Source organism: Balearica regulorum, chromosome 1, assembly GCF_011004875.1.
Source record: "Balearica regulorum gibbericeps isolate bBalReg1 chromosome 1, bBalReg1.pri, whole genome shotgun sequence".
In the NCBI taxonomy this organism is placed as follows: domain Eukaryota; kingdom Metazoa; phylum Chordata; class Aves; order Gruiformes; family Gruidae; genus Balearica; species Balearica regulorum.
The window spans coordinates 81005544-81023047 of NC_046184.1; the positions used below are offsets into that span (position 1 = coordinate 81005544).

Sequence of the window (17504 nt, forward strand, 5' to 3'; positions counted from 1 at the left end):
GTCTGGTCTATTTAACTTACACAAAACTATTAGCAAGCTGGGCTGGCTGGAGAACAAGAATTCAATTTAAAGGAGGAGGGTAGGGGGAGAAGCTTTGAAATTTGTTTTTGTGCTATGTTGGAACAAAATCCAGCCCTTTAGACATTTTTCTGAGAGGAGACAGACTCACCTCCTGCCTTGGAATAGCTTAGTGGTTAGTGTGCTCATCTGGGATGTGGGACACCAGAGTTCAAGTCCTTCCCTTTTCTGATTCAGAGCCCTAATCCCTGGACTGTTGGCTTCTCTCAGTTCCACCCCAGACCTAAAAACCTTTCCGATGACTTTTGTGATGAATTGATATTTTCCAATGGGTGAAAAATGAATGTTTAGTTAAGGAAAAATTCCCATCTAACAGTTATGCTGAGCAGCCGGGGATTTTTGGTTAAACAAGGAAAAGTCCAGACTGACATCACACAGCAATGGAAGAGGATAGCAAGCTGTAAAAAGAAGTGGTGTGCTAGGAAATAAAGAAGTTTCCTTCTCCAATGGTGTACAGGGCTAGTGTGGTTAAGGCATACTTTCGTTAACTTTAGGTTTGCAGATGATTTCGAAAAAAAGGAGGACTCTGTCCTGCCTCATGGGCACATGGGGCTAGTACGGTTAAAGTATGCTCTACTTAGATATAGTTTTGTTTGATTTTTTTTTTCTTATTTCTTTAGCAAATGGAACACAAGAGAACATATCTAGCCTCATTTGACTTCCCAGCTCAGAAGACAGGCTGCCTTTCCACACCTCAGCTGAAGAAAATAACTCGGTTTTGTGAAACTTGAAGTCATGCCTGTGAATTTGCACAGCAAAGTACTGTAACGTGCTCTACCATGAGCATAGCCTTTCTTTGCTAGCATTTCTTAAATACATATCTTTGTTTTATGCATTTTGGATTTTATTAACCAAATTATTTTTGTACTCTCCAGTCTGCCTTCCAGGGACTTTGCTTGATCTTGCTGTTTATTTTAAAACATAGAGATGACTGGAACTGTTATGTGCATCCTCTGCTTTGGCTCAGATGTGCTTTGCTCCTTCCTTTGTTCTTATACAAGTAGAATGATCTTGCATTATCTCCTTTCATACCACATTGAATATCCATTTTCATATCCTTAATTTCCAGTGGAACAAACTGCATCTTTAAGCTTTTCCCAGAAGTCATGGGATCTGATCCAGCTCTCACTGAAGCCAAACTGATTCTCTTCATTTGCTTTATTTGGATGGTGGTAAGCATCTTACATGGCCATGCCTTCTCCAAGTTTTGAATGTTCTTTGATCTCGCAGTGTGGTTACTCTTTCAGACAAGATGTCCCATACGGTGCGAAGCCTAAGCTGTAATAAGCAAAAAGTGGACTGACCACTTAACTTGCCTTAAGCAGGCCATGCATAGTGAAATGTAGCCCGTAGAGTTGCCCGTGACACACTGCATAATCAGCTTGGACAGCAGGAGATGTGAGCAAGCACATTTTTAGGGGAGCTTCAATTAACCCTTGCAAGTTAGGGTTCTAAATTTACTAGCTTATCAAAAGTGAAATTCAATTAACCTGAAGAAATAAATAAGGATCAACTATAAAAGTTATGTATTTGCTGTTATTTGTTTATCCCAAGACGATTAAACTGTTTCTTATATCGTTCTAACACCTTATCTAACACTGAGATTAAGTTAGTTGCTCCTTTGTCTCCAGATTTCATCTCTCAAAAACAGATACAATACTCTGTGTATTTGGTCTGACCTATCAATGGTGCTCTCTAAAAGCTGTTTTTTTGTTTCTTAGGAATATCGACTACTTTATTTCTCCCAAATGCTTGAAGCAATTTCAGTGGCTGTGGGAGGTGGAAGTGTAAAGGTGCCAAAAAGTTGGTAAAGCAGTATTTGGCTTCAGCAAGCCAAAATGGCAAGGTCTAATTTTCTGCTAAAAATCAAAAAGTAGTTAGAATTTTGGCTCTGAGCAGGGCTGGACAGTGACAGTCAGAGTTTCTGGGTTCTGCTGCCCGTATTCAAATCACTCCATCTTCCAAGCCCTTGAGGTGACTTGAGTCTTATACAGGTTCTTGAGCTGGCAAATGATGGAATGACACATGGGAGAGTTTTCTGAGAGCAGCCCATATGACTCAGGGGTGGCCTCTGTAGTCATAGCGCATGTAAAAACAAAGCAAGCTAAACTTAGTGCGGGCTGAGGACAGCTCTAGGAAGGAGCTGTAGGTTGCTATGCTGGCAGGACTGAGATCTGAGGTTGTAATACGCAACCTTGACAAAGGGAGGCTGTACTCATCACTTCAACCTGTAGATCAGAGCAGCAGCAAGGGGTTGGCTTCTATTTTATTGGAAATATTTCAATTTCACAATTGCTTTGCATATTACCAGGTTAGAAAGAAAATCTTTAAGTGGTTTTCCCATCTTTGTTCTGTTGGAGTATTGCACTTGCTGCCCAGCTAACTGTACCTCCTGAATAAGCCTTGCCCCTGCAGTATGACAAGCATGTCTGAAGGAACCACAAGGTGCCTGCTTGATGTTGCTTTCTGGAAAGGGCCAGTCATTGAGCATGGGAATGTGACAAGCTTCTCGCTTCCAGCCCTGAGTGATGTATCAGTTTTGAAATTATGCATGCACACAGACAGAAAAGGCTCTTGGGCTTCCCACAAAGCGTTAAGTCATTCAGGGCATGCGGCTATTCCAGTCCTTTTCAGAGACCCTCTCACACCCTAGTCATTGCAGAAATTCCTCACATGTGCCCAGACCTGACAGAACTTTTCCTCACTTTACTATTGTTCATCTTTGAAAGCACAGTACTGAAACTCCTATAAGAACCTTGTGTCAGGACCAGTACAACAGAAAAACTGAAATTAAAATTGATGGATCCCATTTGTATGGAGAGAAAGAGCTTGCAGGACTCAAGGGGAAATGTCAGACCTGATTAAATCTGTATGGTTTTTCGTTAACTATCCACGGAGTCACGGCCATGAATAGGGAAAAATTGTGCAACAGATGGTGAGGCTTATCAGGTGGTTGCTTATCACTAATTACCCCTGGGATGCCTTTATCCTCTTTTCACCAAATATCACTATTTTTGCAATATCAGGCCAAAAGGTAATCAGTGATAACAACAGCCTGTCCTGTCACAAAGGCAGGGTTTGTTAGACTCATCTTTTCTACAGTTGCAGTCGCTGTCAGACCGTGTCAGACTCTCCCTCAACCACCTCTTTGAGGTCACATTCATAAACTCCTTTCGTAAAGCGTAAGGGGTCAGCTCTGTGTGTGGGAGGAAGGGAAACAAACTATTTCAGTGACTACGGATATCAGAAATATCAGCAACCTATGCCGTGAAGGCCATCTGCACACTGTGCAATCTGTCCTCCCAACAGCTTCAGAGCAGGTGTTTTTTAATCAAGGTCTCCAGGTGCTTGTTTGTGAAATACTTTGTTTGGAGGGACACATGCGCAGTCTGAGGAGGAGTGTGATATCTGTGCAGTCCTCTGGAATCCTGTACTCATTAGTAAGTAGTGATGATGTGCTTGTCAACACCTATAGGAAAGCCAATTTGTACTAAATTATTTAAACCCTACTCAAACAATGATGATCTTATTTAAGTTGCAGGTGCTCAGCTTCAGGCCCAGGCTTGTGTAAGCTGTTTACTTCTTATGTCTCAAAATGCATTTACTGGAAAAAAAAAAAAAAGAAAGAAAGAAAAAATGTGCATGTAAGAATGCACAAAACAGTGTCTTTGTTAAATTTTAAGGCCTTTTTCCATAAACGCACAAAAGCTGAACTAAGACAGCCTTGTTAAGTTTTGCCAAGCACTGGGGCCTCCAAGATCCCGTGTATGTTCTACAGAGCTTTTGCACAGTAGATAGCATCCACAGGCTGCAAATGAGCATAAGGGCTCTGCTCTGTTTGGTGCTATACCACCCTGTGGTATAAAAATAACTTCTGCTTAACAATCTGGTTTAAGGACGAATTGCAACAGGGAAACAAGCAAATAGGGAGAGGACAAATGAGATGACAGCAATAAACCCAAATCCATTGCAGTCAGCTTTGTATCAGTCCAGCCCACTGTCTATAAGGCAGTAACTGCTAGACATGAAGGCAGAAGTAAAGCTTTGGGTGGAATTTAAAGGTGTGTAAGGAAATGGCTCAATGGCATAAGGGACACAGGGAGAGAGAGCACAGGGGGATGCAAGGCAGATGTGCATGAACAGGCAGGGAAAGCTGGCAGTGCTAATAAAGATGGGAATACGGCAAGAACTGAACAGCCATGTAAGGTGCAGTTTAGTTGTGAAAGGATTTAAAGAGAGGGATAAAGGTGGAGGCGTGTTTTGCTCTGTTTGTTTGTTGTTGTTGTTGTTCATTCTACGGAAGAAGCGGGGAGGAAGAAGGCCATGAATGGTATAAATTGTAGGACTGAAATAACTAGCAAAGAGGATGATTTGAACAACTCTTTGAGCAGACCAGGTGGTGAACAGCTTGCCAAGTGTTAGAAGCATCAAAATGCCTCGAAAAAACCCCCACAAACCAACCACCAAATCAAAATCCATAACCACGGACCTGAGGGACTGCATGTTTGATAAGACTGTTATCAACAGGGAGAAATAGTGAAAAAAGAGTCTGGGTTTGGAGAAGAGCTCAGCTGAGATCTCAACTATGTTTAGATTAAGCTCAAGCCTATACAAGTGACAGATGGAATAAAAGATGGAATTGGATGGAGGCAATTTCATGTGTCATCATCCTAAAGATAGTGCGAGAGTGAATAAAGTTTCTGTGTTTAGGGAGGCCTGATACTGTGGGTCTTGGTCCATAGTTGAGCTCTTAGCTGTTATGGTAACACAAACACATAGTAACCATGAAGGAAGGATTCAATGACAGCACAGTGTAAAGCCCAAAGAAAGGGAAGGGGTAAAAAGAGGAGAGAGCATCTGGATAAAGCTCTAAATGGCCAAGTAAAGAAACGTAATGAAACAAAATGCCCCAGTGCAACGTGGAATTTAAACAGGGTGCTGCTGAACAGAAGAACTGAACAGTTTATGAGGATGTAGATAGAGGAGGAGATCTGGGACTTAGCCAAGTGAAAGAGGTTGGAAACTTATCTGAGAGCTGCATTAGTCAAAAGAAGAGGCTAGAAGTCAAACTAGAGACAGCTGTGAATAGTATTAGTGAGAAGGATTCTAGGGTTTTTTTGGTGTTGCAAAAGGCATGCCTCTTTTGAGAGGAGAAAGAAAATGGGAATGTTGTCAAGTATGGGTTGTTTAAAGATGGGAAGCACTACAGCATGTTTAAAACAATGCTGTGGCTTTCTCTGTCTTATTTCGTCACACTAGTGTAGGACAGGAATATTTTGCCAAGTGCAAAGTTCACAGGTATGTAATTTTGCTTGTATACTGTAATTCTTATAATGAACTTCAAACAACTTCAGCTGGGTTACAACATAGCATATTTCAGTCTTCCTGTTCCTGAACTTTTACCTTAGTATGAAATGTATGTCTTTTCTCTCTCTTTTTTTAATTCCTCAGGTCCATCTTTGTCCTTTGTGGATGCCTCACTTGTGTAATAAGTTCGTGCCCTACAGTTGGTTTATAGTCTGGTCCCCAAGCTTTTCTATCCTGGCTTATTTATTTTTGTGTACAGTTTGATTATACCCCTCTGCTATCACAGCTATTTTAGAAACATCCTAAGTTTTACATTACCTCCTGAAGTAATTCATATGGAAGATACTGAGCCTTTCAAGTTGCTCCAAAGAGCCAAACTAAGCCAGCCAGTTAACTGACCTGAAACCATTCTCTCAAATCCTAGTTAAAGCTGATTGCTTAATCTATCCTCTGTACAGGAAGGTTCCCTAAGAATATTGGCCAGGAGACATATCTGAAATTTTTCTGCATTTCTGTCATTATTTCCAGGGTCTTGCTGGAAAGCAGTTTATAAATTATGTAATCGTACCTTTAAGTCCAAAAATTCCATGTACAGAGTTCCCTGAAAACACTGCTGTGTGAAGAAATACTGGAGTTTTGGTTTTTTTCCAGCCTCTTTTGCAGAAGTTTCATTATAAGTTTCATTATGTTGTGACAGGGCCTGTGAATACAGTGCTTGGCCATAAACATAATGACAGACTTGGTAACAAAATGTATTAATTTCGATTTATTTATATCATTTTGTTTATTTTGCTTTATTTGTCATGCTACTACATTTTTTAAATTCTTTTTATACCATCACAGAACAGATAAACTCCATCTTCCGGTGATGTGGGAAAGGCAACGAATGACTGTTTACTGATACAAACAGTAACAGTGGAGTTGGCCTTCTTGGAATAAAGAATTAGATCATATATTTTACACGAAAGAGTAGAAAAACACTCTGAATGTCAGTCCTTGCTTTATTTCACAAGTTCTCTGTCTCTCTAAGTGTACTACAGAGTAAAGCACAGACAGCATTATTCTAGCTCTGTGATTAGAAACAGTTTTTCCCAAGACCACTTTTGATTTTAAGGTTTGAAATCTGTTTTTATTTATCGTATATAAAAGCTCATTTCTGTAATGGAGGTTATTTTAAAAGAGGAAGCTATGCATACTTAAATCAAGAAAGTTAAATAATTTAATTATTATTTATAGTATTGTCAACAAGTTGATTATTTAATCAGAACAAGCTATTTAGTAATCATAGGAAATATAGCAAGGGTCACATGTACAGTAAATGCTTAGCTAAAAAGAAAGAAGTCTGTTGAGATGGTTTCCTTGCTAATCAGAAGCATGGCAAATTTTCAGGCTCAGGAAGTTCATTTAGGTCACAACAAGGCAACGGTATATAAATATATTGTTTAGTTTACTTTTTTTTTTCCCCCCACAAGCAATAACAGAATCTTCAGTCACAGTATGCCAGCAGAAGAGGATGACAGAAAATGACTCTACAAATCCCTGCAGCCAGAAATCTATTTATGATTAGAATTTAAGAATATTTTTTGTAAGACTTCTATGTGACTACTCATTTGCAAAGTAATGTAAAGTGTTTGGAGATGTATCGTTTGAGCTGCTGACATAATTAATGATTTCATTAAGAGCATGAAAGGAGTCGCTTGTATTTCTCTGGCATTAGCAAGCCAAGTTCATGTCCGAACTCTAATAACCAAAGTCGCTTTTGCCGATCTAGACTGTTGGTCCTCTTGTTGCAAAACAAAAATTTGAAAGCCAAATATTATACTGGGCTGTGAAATTTCCCAACGTGTCAGGAGTGTGACATGTTTTAAATATGAGCAGCTACTATGGATTACAGGCTGGCAGAAAACTCACCAACATTTCATATAACAATGCAAATAGGAAGAATGTAAACAGAATAATATGCTTGCAGAAGTTCAAAGGAAATCAATTTAAAAATTACCACTTATCCCTTCCAGTTTTCGTATAACATCCTTGCTTAGGTAGTCTGCACTCCAGAAGTAATGTTGATCCTTGAAAATTTATGGCAATCCTAAGAAAACTGCAGTAGGATTTGTTAGGAATAAATTATGAATTTGGGACAGTGCCCTTTTAGTTATGCCCTGACTGACTTTTCATCTCATGAGAGTTGGGCTAACATCCTGCATAAGTTGACATGAGTTTGGTTTCTTCATCTTGATACCTAATGAATAATAAAGATACAGCTGCTACATAATCCATACTTTGAAGTAGTCCAGAGAAGTGGAACAGCAAGTTGCTGAAAGCCAGATTTGTGCTCTAGACCTATGAGAAAACAAAGCACGTAGGAAGTACAAATAGCCAAACTGACTTCACAGAGACTACCCAAGTGCTTAAGTTAAGGAAAGGCTGCTGAGCTTTTCTGGTTCAGAACCAAGCACAACAGGAGCTAAAATACTAAGAGGGCTGGAACCTATGTCAGGGTTGAGAGGCATTGCAGGACTACATGGAAAACTTCTAGTGCATGCCTGGCCTCGGACAGCGTTGGCCTCTTCAATGAACACTGAGGACACACAATGCCCTGCATCAATCTATACTATATATTTGTTAATTTTATAAAGGAGCCAACTCTCTGATGATGTTACAGTTATGAAATCAAGGATACAAACCGGCCTAAGAATATGCTTGGCATTAAGCCTGAGAGTAGTCCTTTTTAAACCAGAAATCACACGTTAAAACTTGCACACATACCAGAAGTAAGAAAAATGTGGAACTACATGGAGATTAAGGGGAAAAATGACCCCCTATCAGGTGTTTGGAAGTCGTTTGCTGATTCATGTTAATGTGGTTGGTAGCTTCGTCTCTTCATTAATTTGAGCATATTACATTGCAATGAAAATAAAAGGAAGATACCATAGTTCTCTGTTTATGTGTATTATTTCATAGGACCTACACTTATACAGACATCGGTATCTAAGGTTTCAGAGAGGATAAGAATAGCCATATTAGGTCAGAATCAAGGTGCAGCTAGCCCATTGGATTGCTTGTGGCAGGGGCCAGCAGCAGACACACAGGCTAATACAAAGTGAATCATCTCCAGTTAAATTCTCCCATCTCTCAGTAATCATTGATTTAGAGGGTGACTGGAGGATGCATTTGTACCATCATTTTGAATAGCCACGAATAGACTTACTCTTCCTGAGTTTTACTAAAACCTTTTCTGACCTCGGTTACAGAGCTGGCCTCCACAACATCTTGTGGTGGACTTCCACAGTTTAATTACTATGTTGTGAGAAAAAATACTTCCTTTTGTTTGTTTTTAATGCGGAGGGAACTGAATTCTCCCTAATTTTGAATGTTATGAGAAATAGGGAATAGTCATTTTCTGCTCATCTTCTTGTTGCCATTCATAATTTTGTAGACCCTATTATATTTCCTCTCTGTCATCTCTTTTTCCAGCAGGGAAGTTGTAGTCCATTTCATTTCTCTTCCTGTGCAAGCCTTTCCTTAATTCAAGTTGTTTTTCTCAGCATAGTTATGTTCTGTATCTTTTCTACCTCTACCGTATCATTATTAACAAAGGACGATCAGAATGATGAGATTATTCAAAACAGTGCAAACATACCATGTAAGAATATGCAGAACTCAGATTACTTTTTCCTTACACATTTATAGTATTTAATTTCCATGATAATGTCCAGCTACGCACTGTTGTTCTGCAGCTTTAGTGCTTCTTGTCCTGAATGTTTTTCATGTATTCTGTCCTACTGGAGTAATTATAAAGAAAAAATCAAATTATGTTTCCCCTCTAAGCAACCTAAAGAGATGACAGCTATCGATTTTTTATTTATTGGTCTTCTAGGTTCAAGTAAGAGAGAGGGAAAAAGAGAAAGTATAAAATAAGTCTGCAAATTCTTTATGAAATTTTCAAAGGTCTTGAAGAACCATTATGAGGCATTACCTTTACAAAATAATTTAGATTCCAAAATCTATATTTAGTTACCTTTCCTTGGAAGTTCCGTTCCTAAAAGTCTGTCTCTCAGCTTTTGCTTGGCTGTTTGGTTGCATGTGCATCTGTGTGCTAGTATGTGAGTGTGTGTGTGTGTGCGCGCGCGTGTGTGCGCTAGTGTGTGTGTGAGCTCATTCACTTTGTGCTTGGGTTAATAAGATATGAGGTCATTCTTTCTTGAGAAAGGGTTTTGTGGTCTGGCTGGAGGAAAAAAGCCATATTCAGCATTTTAAGCTGTCTCTTGCTGGGGAAAATCTCAACTTTCTTTAGGAGCCCACTTATCACAGAAAGATCTGGGCATGGAATGAAGTGCTATACTTCAGGTTGCTCAGTCTTAATCCTCTGAATTTATGGAACCAATATATATGAAAAGAAAATGTGATTATTCATATATACATATAGATGTGTCTAGATAGGTTGGGCTTTATATGTAACAGAAAAAATATGTTTAATATGTATTTTACATTTATAAAGTATACATATGCATATGTGTACATATGTCTATACTTATATACATATATACATTATATATGTATGTATATGTAGGCCTATCTATCCACAAACAGCAGTAAGTCTGGGGAGTAACAGGAAGCTCTTCTGTCTAGGGAGACCCTCTTTGAGGTAAACAGCTGAGGTATAGTGTTTATATTAATGCAAAACTCTGCTTTTGAGAACCTGAGATAATTTCACATATTGCTCAACAGAGTTGTGGTTTGGTGATGAGTGCCTTACAGCCCTGGACTACACTCGTTCTCTCTCCTGTCTCTTTTTAGTTAATTTTTTTTTCTTAATTCAGGATATTCTTTTATTCCTAGCTTCTGGCTCATTAGAGTGCATATCAGTTACACCATTTACTTTGAATAGTCCCATGAAATTTGTAGCAATATTCATGTCAGTAGGAGATGCCTGAATCTTTACATGTATCCACATGCAAAAGTTACAGCTTTGGCTGTGATTTTTAGCTATGCGAGTACAAGACTACTTGAAACATATGGGAAGTGTGTGAGTTTAGAGTGTAGATATACATATGTGAGATTTCCTCAGTCTAAAACTAAGCTAATTGCTTTCTGGTAGAAAGTGGGCACAGGGTGCTTCATCCCAAAGTGAACAATTTTGGGAAAATTTAAAACAACTGAAAATCCAAGATTAAAAATGTGTATAGAAGGAGAGGACTTGGGACTGATCTGGTTAGTGAGAAAGGATTGGCAAGGGGTTATAAAACCTCATGTCTGGGACTGCATCTTGTGGTAGGGAAACATTTACCACAGCAACCAATGTGTACTGGAGGGAGCTGAAAGTCCTTTCCCTTTCCCTCCTTTCTCTCAGTAAATCCACTTTAAATGAACTTTAGCTTTTACCATCCAAAATGCTAAACTGTACTTCTGTAAACTGCACGTCTGCACCTAGAAAGCATTCATTGCGAAGTTTTCCTGGTTTCTCCCAGTATACCACACACCTAGCAGTCTATAGTACTGGTGCGTGAGAAGATTAACAGGTGTGGCTGTAATGTATGATAAAATAATAAAATCTTAAAACAAAACTGATATTTAATGGGAAGGTAGACTGACAGAAAAAAAAATATATAAATTTTTACCATCATCACCAGGTTCTGACTACGTGCCTTTTTGCATTTACTCTGACTTCAGAGTTGCACTGCAATTGCAATAGGCTCCCTTTTCAGTTGACACATCCAAAGAGGAACACCTCATATAACCGCACGCTGAGTCAGTACTAAAGCTCAATGGGAAAATACTAGCTGTTACCCTTTAGGTATTAAAACAATAGCTGAAGTATTAATCATTCTACATTTAATGCAGAGATGAACAAGCCTTTTCCCGAAAATTAAGTATATTTGTTTGAGCATTATTTCCATGTCATAACTGATTCAGTTCTCCCACTAAGCTCTGACTGCTAAATGGAAATAATTAATTTAAAATTATAAAAACTACTGCTTTGTTATGTTGTAAAACTGTGATTAACATGTACTTTACAAAATGGATTCTTTTGCTTTTGGATTTGGTGGGTTTGGAAGGTTTTTTATTTTTGGATTTTGTGGGTTTGGGGTTTCTTTTATTTTGTGGTACACAAGTCTATAAGAATTACATTATACATTCTACTCTTGAAGAATCCTTTATCCTGTAGGAACAGCTACACCTTACAATGATTTTTCCTCTTTCCAGAACACCCTTCTTCCAGAAACTTTCAAAATACTGTGCAGATTTAAATATAACTTGCAGATCTTAACATGAATTTGATTTAAAGACCAAGGAATGACTTCCATTAGCTTTGATGGCTCTGTCTCTGATACTATAACTTTACTCATTGTTAAAATGGGACGGCATAGAAAAGCACTTCAACATTGCATGGCAGTACTCAGTAATATTTCAGGAACGTACATGCAGAAAAAGAATATAACACCCATCAGAAGTTGAAGTGCAATTAAAATGCAGTATCTCAAGAGAAGTTTGAGTGGGACATGGACATTATCTTTGCTTAGTCTACTTACAAACACTGTGGAATTTTATATAGCAAAAGAGCTTACCTCTACATTATCAAATCTTTGTGCAGTCTTTGTTTGGCGTATATTGACTATAAGAGTAATTCAGGAAGGTTATATTAACATGGCCCCTTGGGGAAAAAAGTTTGGAACATTGCCTTGAAATAATTAATATGTAAGCACTGCTAGGAAATGAGTAAACAGGAATCCCAGAGGTAATCCTAATAGTCTCAGAGGGAATGGGAATTGTTAGTTTCCACACTCTTATTTTGAGAGTTCTTCCTTTTGTTAGATAGACCAAGGACGTTCAGAAGGCCTCACAAGATTTGTTTGAATCTGTGCTTACACAGCATGCTGAGTTTGAGATTTTTATGAAAATGGGTCTAGAGATGACATGGAAACCATAGGAATAGAGATTTTCCCCTCCCCTGCCAAAGCAGGCCACTGTTACTTCTGCCTTGTTGGAATGCTTTGTGTTCAACCCCTGCTGAACAACTGCAAAATCTTACTGCAGGCTATCATCATATCTAGAAATCTTTGCTAAGCCAGATGTAGCACTCAATTACTATAACTTATGTTGTAACAACTCCGTAACTGACTCTGCAGTTGGAAACATACAATCGAAGTCTTAGAGCTCCCGAATCTTGAAGACAGTAGCAGACAAGCAGTGTGTGCCAGAGTGCTGGTCCTGGGAGCACGCTAAGCACAACCGCAGTGCTTGTTCAAACGTTGGGAAGACAAAGGCTAGAAAACTGCCTGGGGGCTGAAGGAGGATGTGGGTCCCCAGGGCTGTGCGAGGATGCTCAGCTACAGAACTAATTGAGCTAAAAGCAGCAGCTCTGCCTGGTTCAGAGCAGACCAGGTTTCAAACTTGCTTCCCATTTTCTTAAGCGTAGGCGTTATGCCTAGTTCATGACGTCTTGAGGGTTTGCCACTGCCTCCACCTTCCATCAGTGATACGATCGCCTCACAGCGCACTGCTTTCTAGTAACCTTGTGCTCCCCTCTTCCTCCCCATCACTCTGCTGCTCTCTGGGACCTACCGTTAAGCATGTAAGCACAAAAAAGTAAACCAATTAAGGGAACCACGGCCACATATGTGACTTAAGGAGATATGCTGTATTTCCTTAATCTAGTTTCTTTTATTTTCTTTCCTTCTTTTTTATTTTTTTTTTTTTTTTTTAATTTTGGTCAGCATTTGGTGTATTAGGTCCAAATTCATTTGCTGTATTAGGTTCAAGTTGCTACCTCCTCAGGGTGACTAGGAGATAACTTGTTTTCCAGATTGACACAGGGTTTCTATGAGAAAATATAAATGTTTTCCTGTCACTAAGGTCTGCAATACATAGTTTTACACAAGGCAATTGTAAATTTGTTGTTTCTCTACCTTTGGAAGCTCTCAGATGGCAACAAAAATAACATCCTGCTATCATTGTGTATGTAATTTCATATTAGTTGGGGGCTTTTAATTAATAAACACAACAAAAATGCTCTAACAGTCATTTATCATTCTCCATTGAAATTTGACCTCCAGGCATAACAACACAAGCAATTTCTGACTGAGTGTCATCAAACAGAAATAGGTTATTCAGTTCATTTAAAAAAGGTCTTTCCCTGCGTGAACTGGACATTTGAGGGAGAGGTACAGCGAGTTCTATTTCTTTGAGTTAGTTTTCCTTTGAAGTGATGTCTTCATCATATCTTTGCCCATAAGCCTCCCTCTTCCTTTCATTTCGATCTCTTTTCTTCATCGACTGCTCCAACACTCCGGATCTCTCATCCTAACGACTTGTTCTTTCTTCCTTGTTCCCTATTGTAGCTGCTGCCACACCATGTCCCCACGCTGGCCTTTGTAAGCCTGCGCCTGTCAGACTGAGTCCCCTTGGTGGGCTGGCAGAGCCGTTTTGTCTGTACCAGCCTAAGACAGCCATCCGTGGAGTTGTTGTAGGTGCAGCATGGAGGCAGAAGCATCAAATCTCTGGGAATTTTAGCTAGTTGCCAAAATAACTCCGGGCTCTGGAAAATACAGTAAAAATAATGGTGATTTTCAACACCCCTATTACCTGTCCAAATCTGAATTTATTAACAGTACCAGCAAAAGGCATGACACTGGCCCTAAGGCAGTCCCTGCTTCTGCCAGATTTCAAAGACAAACAATAGAGGTGTTAACGTTTTTCAGAAATTGATTGCAATAATCTTATAATGGAAAGCATTAGGCAACTTACATACAGGGGCTGGTGCCAGCTCCCACTACAATAACAGTCTCCTCTGTCTCACCATGCCCAGGCACTATAGGATCAGAGTCAGGGCAAAGTGTCAATGGCAGTCTGATCTTTATTTCTCTTTCAGCTTTTCTCATGCCCTCCCTTTGCTTAACCAAGGGGTCTAGTCTTGGGGAGGAAAGTGAGGAGACAGGGATATGGGGAACAGTTCCAGGTCAGCACCTCAGAAGAACAGGCACTAGTGGGGTGCACAGAATAGGATACCCTTGCAGAAAAAAACCAGCTTTGAAGACTGTGTAGGCTGCTTGGTGCTTCTCTTCGTGAATGTTTTCTCTTCTTTGGCCTCATTAGGACAGGACTGGGTTTCATTGAAATGTCATTAATTTGTCTTGCTTTTGCTGTGTGACTGGATTCTCTTCTCAAGTATTTAAAAACCCACCTGTTGTCTCAGAGTACTTCCTATCATCAGGTCTAAGACTGGGATGCCTGTCTGGGACGAATGGGGTTAAGAAAAGAGATTAGGAAAAGCAATCCCACTATACATGAGCATCTCCACAATGAACAAAAAAACTTCTTAGCACATATGGTGAATGATGAGGCTCTTTTCATAGTTTTGTTTGAGGATGAGTTTCACTGGAGAGCTGAATTTGGCTGATTGTCTTTCAGTTTCTATTTATTAATTTCATCTAATTTAATGACAGGAAATGAGTAACGAAACTCAGCAGTGACAGGCTGCGTATTTAGGCCAAATGATTTGCATCTGAACAGAAAGGGGCCCAGTCCACTACTTCACCAAGATATTTGTTCTGCTGTTTGCTAATACATATCCAAACAGATAAAATAAAAAAGCTGTTATGACAACTTTAAAGGATTACTGGGTGGCAATACTAGAAAACGTTGGCTCTTCAGAGTCTACCATAGTGGGTTCTGATAGTCACGTCCACTGCCATCAGCGGCAATGGGATGCTACACGTAAGTTGGCCAGAAAGAGTTTGCGGCAAGACAGGCAGAGCTGAGTTAGCAATATTTACTACTTCTCATAAATTCCAAGTAAAACATGCACACCTGCTGGGATAACGTCTAAAATGGTGATGTTAAGTTTGTTTCCATATTCCTTCATCTGTTGTATGTCATTTCCAGGCTACAATGAGGGGGAAGGAGGAACAGAAGGACCCAGATGAAGTGAGATATTTTTTTAATTTAAATGTGAAGGTATTGCCTGGAGGTATTTTCAGCTACAACCCGAGGTTTCGGAATAGAAGTTTAATTGATGTGATGTCATAAAATAAATAGAATAAATTTATGAATTGATGGTCTCTCAGTCTGGCTCTCAGTGGGTGGCAGGTATCTACATTACAAAGACGATCAAGACTGGCACCTCTCTTGGCAGTGTCAGCTAGGAACCTAAGCATTAATTTGGCATGGAGATTACACTGTTCTTCAAGGTGGTCTCTCCAGGTGATGGCTTCAGCACCATGTTGTATTCATGAGGGGAGGTCTGGGGGATGGCACAGGAGGCAAAGAGGACTATCAGTGCCTAAGCAGAACCTGTGTGTGCATCACTGAAAACTCTCTTCTCCAGTGGTGTCAATCTGACATCTGTCACCACCACTAAGTGAGCTATTAAAATTTTAAAGAAGATACTTGTTTGTTTGCTTTTAATATTAGGGTACTTTTCAAGTGCTAAAGGACCCCTTGTTAAGAAATAGCAAGTGATAGCAAGTTAAGAAAGTGATGGTGAGATCAGCAGGGTTCGCTCTTCCATGTTAAACATGGTCACCGTGCTGGTTGTCTGCTGTTACTGTGGAATGAGTTAGTACCGGAGGGATGGAAGCCATCAGAAGGTTGGAAGCCATCAGAGAAGGCTGCAAAGCACAATATCAAAAGGGTCTTGGGCCCACAGAGAAGGAGTGATAGTAAGGAAATGTGCTGGTCTGAGAAGAAGGTGGACCATCTAAGAAAAGAGCTGACAAGCAAGTTGCTGCAGGGGACAGGGCTTGGTCTAGAAGGACAATAAGTTTTGAAGGGGACAGGGCTTGGTCTAGAAGGACTATTGCCAGAACATAATCTGGAAATGTAAACCATGCAGATGTCTAAAGACACAATTATACAGATAATAGGGCTTATCCGCACTTTTGTAAGATGAAACTGCCTCTCTGTGGGTGGGGTCAGACGTTGTGAAAGCTGAAGTGCTGTAACCAAACCCAAATAAGTATTTGCCTTTATGGTATTACATTATTACTCCAAATTAGGGTCTGCAATTCCAGCTGTTGTGAATGTAATAGCAGGCTACTCACGCTCTGCACCCCTATGAAGTATCTGCCAATATCCTCAATCCAGATGTACAGAGTGAGGTCCGAAGCTGCTGTTTTGTTTTGTTTTGGCCTTTTTTTTTTTTCTTTATTTTATCTGGCAAGGAGTGAAATCTACAACTTCAAGGGGAAGGGAAATTTCCAGCAGTACTCCTCAGTCTGCTGAGTTTTAGGTTTATGGAAATGCTGTGATAACAGATGGTGAGCAAGGGGAAGGAAACCATTTCCAACTAACACTTGGTGTCTTAACGAGGGTATGTTTGAAAATATCTATAAGCTGAAAAACACTGACTTTCAAGTAACACGTAGCACAAGAATTTTGTGTAGCTCTATTACATTCAGGTTCTTTGCCCAGGCAAGCATGATTGTAGGGGAAAACTTTGTCTGCCCGTGTTCATTCATAGATACCTGTGACTATATACACTAAATATAGCCTGTGTCCTAATAGAAATGTTGATCTAAAGAGTGATGGAGACAGAGGATTTGTATGGTCTGGGACATTACTCACTCTTCAAAAAAAAAAAAAAAAAAAAAAAAAAAAAAAAAAAGCCTTATGAAAAGCCTCAGAATTAATACTTGACTGAAGAAACACAATTGTCATAATTATACCAGGACTGCACTATTACTTTACACCTTCTCAATACAATGTAGAATTATAGGATTCCAGTGAATGCTGCCATGACCATTTCAGCACAGAAGTACATGCCAGTTAATAGCTTCATTTATTTTTGGTATGATCACTGTTCCCTAAGAAAATTAGTAGGAGCAGGACATAGTAAATCCTAGGTCTTAGCTGTATAGTTCTCACTTCCCTGGATCCTTGCCATCCTCTCATTTCTTTATATGGTTAATTTGTTAGGAATCCTCTTGAAATGTCATTTATAACTTCTTTTAACACAAATAAAATAAAATCCATCAAACTTTATTAAGAGGAAAAGAAAAAGAGTATGTGATAGTCTTAATAAACCATGCTAATACTAAAGTTTTCATGGCTAGGTCAATGGATACATGCTGAGTCTTGATTTCTGTTAAGGTATTTATTTGCTTTCAGAAGAGATTTTTTTT

The 17504-nt window shown here is 39.4% G+C and overlaps 1 long non-coding RNA gene across 1 annotated transcript; it reads left to right on the top strand.

The window, feature by feature from the left end:
- Positions 1 to 381: 381 nt before the first annotated feature.
- On the top strand, positions 382 to 15299 carry LOC142600086 (uncharacterized). The gene is made up of 3 exons (XR_012833543.1): positions 382 to 837; positions 1148 to 1250; positions 15268 to 15299. It is a non-coding gene; the product is annotated as an uncharacterized LOC142600086 (long non-coding RNA).
- Positions 15300 to 17504: the final 2205 nt, after the last annotated feature.